This window comes from Durio zibethinus, chromosome 6, assembly GCF_047325235.1.
Source record: "Durio zibethinus cultivar Kanyao isolate XHJ-2024 chromosome 6, ASM4732523v1, whole genome shotgun sequence".
In the NCBI taxonomy this organism is placed as follows: Eukaryota; Viridiplantae; Streptophyta; class Magnoliopsida; order Malvales; family Malvaceae; genus Durio; species Durio zibethinus.
In genome coordinates, this window is record NC_143167.1 from 26376834 (window position 1) to 26381728 (window position 4895).

General features: G+C 29.7%; 1 long non-coding RNA gene across 1 annotated transcript; it reads left to right on the forward strand.

The window, feature by feature from the left end:
- LOC149518513 (uncharacterized) lies at positions 1–1474 on the forward strand. Its single transcript, XR_016343343.1, has 3 exons — positions 1–425; positions 600–971; positions 1058–1474. It is a non-coding gene; the product is annotated as an uncharacterized LOC149518513 (long non-coding RNA).
- The last annotated feature ends 3421 nt before the right edge of the window (positions 1475–4895 follow it).

Sequence of the window (4895 nt, forward strand, 5' to 3'; positions counted from 1 at the left end):
TTTATTTTTTTTAAAGTTATGGGTACGAGGATTACCATACCCATTAAATACCTTTGGCTCGTGAAGATGAGAACAGGAATAAATTTTTAAATACTCATTGGATATAAATACGGGGATGAATATAATATAAAAATTCGATAATAGGGACAGAGAATGCTCTATCCTAACATCCCTAGGATTGAGGGGAGTGTTAAGTGATATTATCCTGTATTTATTAAGTTTTGAGTTTTGCTATGGTTCTATATTCAAGTTAGACCTCTTCACCTATTTCCAAGTGTTTTAATAACTACATGAATATTCTTCACATTTGGCCGGTCTAATATCATACTCTCTGGCTTTCTGCAGATATGCTTAAAATAAAAGACTTTGTTGATCCAAAGAGACTTTGTTGCTCCAAAGAGACTTTGTCTAAGAAGTTAGAGAATGTAATATTGTTGATCCAAAGAGACTTTGTCTAAGAAGTTACATGTCTCTCTAGCTCATTGATGCTCCTATTTATGCGATTGACATATTATTTTAGGACAGAATTCTATTGACTCGCAGTTTCTTTGTATCAATTGTCTTTTTCAATTTCTGTAAAATTCTGTTCTTTCTTTCAGATTATAACTAGCTATCTGATTCAGATTCCACGCTACAGTGACAGTTATGAGAGTTTGTCTTTAAGAGGCTCTACTGAGTTGGTGAAGGAGCAGGTTATCCTGGTGGGATTGTAAATGCAGCAGCTGTTGATGTCATGCATACTGGTTTCTATGTGGCAAAAAATTTTGATTTGTTTCACAGTGACATCGAGTCAGCTTTAGGAAAGGCACAGAATGCTGGATTGGTTAAGTACTAGAAGGGATTTGTTCCACTTGATTTCATAAGCAATTCACCTCACATGAGTTCATGCTCCATTATCATTTAGAGCTCCACAAAATTGAGGGTGATGATGAGGGGACTCCAAATGCAACTCCAGTTTTATTTCTGGAACTGTAAGTATGATTCGTCATACATTTTAATTAAAAGCCAAAAAGTGGTTCTTATCATTTGCACTTGTCTCATTTTAATGCATACGCAGCTAGACGAAAGGATAAGATTCTCAATGTAAATCCACGTTGTAGAGCAGTCAAAACTGCCTCATGTTGTTCAGTAAGGCGGCATATTGAATTGAAGGATGCCTTTCAGTTTCAGTCAGTCAGAGATTGTTGTGCCTCTTATATCCTGCTAATCATGAGCGTGTTCAACTGGTGTGTTTTTTTTCAGCATTCATATTAAAGTGAACCTTGAGAGTGGCCATGGAAGCAAAACTACAAGGAAAATTCATAACCACGCATGCAGGTTATAGAAATAATTGTAGCTAGACTAATTCAACAAGGCTATAAACTGCATGTTTTACTAGCCTTTGTGTTTTGTTTGTACACATTTATGCAAAACAGCTATTGGTTTTTGCAGCCATTTATTAGTTTCAATTTCACATTTTAATCATAGAATTAATTATTTCTATCACTTGTTAATTTTTTAATTACCATATCTAAATGATTAAAATCCTTATCCTTTTCTTCACCAATTTCATGATCTGATTTTTTTTTTTCTTAATTTTTTCTTTGGTCAGACTTTTGGAATAAATTCCATGATATATTCAAAGACAGGGAGAGGCCAAGTAATTTTATTCACAGCTTATCGCTGGCCTTTTCCATACTCTTCCTGTCCCTCTTTGGAGACTGCCGCCATGGTATCATATGTGAAATTAAGGTTGTCAGCCCAACCCGTCCCCAACAGATTTTGACCCGATACAATTTCATATGGTCATTTTTTTTTTAAATCGAGTTTTGCGATGAATTGGGTAATATTAAAAAAAAATCAAATTCAGGCTAGGGTCAGGTTTTAGGTAAATCCAACCCGACCCGAGCCAATATATATAAAAAATTTATTTTTTGATTAATTATTTAATTTTTATTTATATATATTTAATTTTATTTTTATATTTAAAAAATAATATTTTATTAATTTCGAATCAAATCGGATACAGTTTATACAATATTAAATCGAGTTCGAATATTAAAAAATAAAAAAAAATTTGGATCAGATTCAGGCTGAGCAAAAACCCACTTTGATCTGATTCATTGCCATCCCTACATATTAATCCATTGAATAAGACAAAAAACAATCGGTGGGCATCAAGTTTTCATGATCAACATTTCACCTTTCTTATTTCTTGAAAATAATTTTTTTTAAGTATGATTTTTGGAAAATGAAAGTTTGAATCTCACTTTTTGAATAGAGAGCAATCTCCATCTACTATTAAACCAAATATTCAAAAGTAACATTTTCTGAAGTTATGATAATTCTGCTATAAATAAACTCATATTTTCTATACAGTTTTGTAACGTACAAGTAATGCTTGAATCAAAGAAATTTGATGAATGGTTAATGCATGATTTATGTTCAAAGAATTGGGTTAGAATTTTTTTCTCAAGTATTATTTGAATTCAAATTTTACCCTCTTGTAGGAACAATGAATATCCATTGAAGAGATTGACATTAAATTGCAAAATAAAACAAAACATAGAAAAAAAAACAAGTAACAAGTAGGACACCTTGTATCAGATTTGTTTCTTAGGAAAAACAATAAAATAAATCTTAAAGAATTATGAAAAAAGGACATGTTGAAGCAGTACTGGCAAATCATGCAGGGGCATGGCATATGCATGGGGCTTTATCATCGTGTTTGTGTTGCATATTCTTGCACATGACTGCCCATCGTTTGTACATTCATTCACAAAGTTCTTTCAATTCATATCATATGATTCTCCACCATATATATAATTTTATTTTTCTTTATTATTATATTTAAAATTATTTTTAAGTATTTCCTTTTAACATTTGATACAAAACTAGCTTGGCTGCCTTTTGTGTTACAATTCAATGGTACAAATTAGTTTTATTTAAAACTGCTTTGAATGAAATCAATTTCTCTTATAACAAAAAAAAAAAAAAAAAAATGATATCAATTAAATACCAGAATCCGTTATAAAATTTAAGATTAATTTAATTGATTAATACAATCACTTTTAAAAAGTAATATTTGACAAATTTAATATTCAAATTTTAATACTTACTATTTTTTATATTCCCAAATTATATATAATTATAACTATAATTATAATTTATATATATGTTTGCGCCCTAATACAAATACAAATGTTGTAAACCCATTATCTAATACCAACCAAGTTCAATTTGTCATAACTTTTTTTATTTTATATTTAGAAGTTCATCCATAATCTTCTAATTACATCTATGTGCCATGTGATATGGACGCCATAATTAACAAAAATAAAATAAAATAGCATCCATAGTCATTAATTTAGCTTTTTTAATATAATCATAAAGTCATTATCTTAAGTTTGCTTTATCTCAAATTAAAAGAAATAAGATAACCCAAGTTAACCTGGAAAAGGGCACAATATTTTCAACAATTTTATTAATAACAATAGTACATAAGTTAAACAATGATGACAGAATTTAATGTGTTATGGTCACGCATATGAAAATATTATGAATATGTGTGTATATATTATATTAGTTTTGTTTTTTATATATTAACAGTAAATTTTTTTTAATTTTATTTGTTTTTAATTTCATAAACAAAATTAAAAGGTTAATACAAATAGATTTATAAAAGTAAGGGACCCAAAGAAATGGGACAAGGACCAACATTTGAAGCTGAAAGTTACGAGACAGGATCATCACATGCGGCAAAAATCTGGAAACTTTGCTAATAATTTTGTGCCTCAAATCTTTAATGATAAGTGATGTGTAGAGGTCAAATTTTGGAACCATTTTCTGACCACCAAAAAAATTGGAAGCATTTGTGTTATGAGATTCATTGCATTAAAAAAAAAAAAAGAATCATGGGTCCTCTCCTCTCCTCTACACGCCATGGAATTTCTATATGTAGGTTTACAAGTGGATCTAATTTGTTTGCATCCATTCTTCTTCCATGGGACGAAAATATAAAAGATGAGAAAGACAGCTCCATTTCCTGGCTGCATTTGTCTTGATCTCCTTTTAATTTGAGCCTACCAACTTTCAACCAATAGAACTCTCAATCTTGAGTGTTTAGTCTTGACCATAATTTGTCATGTTTTTGGTACTTTTTAAGGTGAAGTTGCACTTTCAAGTACTTTTTTAAGGATTAGTTGAATCTCACTCACAATCACTAATTGGGAAGAGTTTGACTCCTCTTGCATCTTGTTGATTTCATATTATTGAATTTTAATGGTCATGAGAGAATAATATATATATATATATTAAGAAAAAAAAATAGACCAAACTTTTTAAGTGAATAATTGAATAATACAATTTCATTCCCCTTTTGAAAAAAATTAAAGAGGAAAAAACTAAAAGAGAGACAAAAATATTCAAGAGAATTTGTGGTTAGGAGGCTTTAGAGAATATTGAGGTTTTGGGTTGAAACTAAGATCTCCATGCTCGTCCTTCATGAGCTGTATATATCTTGTGGATAAAAAAAATTTTATGACATCCATTTATAGTGGAGTTTAAAGTCGTGATTTATGATTAATTTTTTTTTATGAATTCGTTTTTGATATCATGATAATGAAAGTTTTAACTCTACAAACAAAATTTTTTTAAAAATCACATATCTCACTTTTTTTAATTATTTTTTTATTTGTTTACTATATCTTAGGATAGCTCCAAAAACGAACTCAACAATCAAAAAGAAAAAAAAAAAAAAAAAAAAAAAAAAGAGTGTGAAATTAATATACCTAGCTAATTAGTAATTAGTTGGGAAATTGCTTGACTTGGGCCGGGTCAGCCTCCACCTAGTATGTTATGAGTGAGCTCATTGTCGTATGTAGGTAGGCTTTAAAGGAATAATGATGAATAGCTGT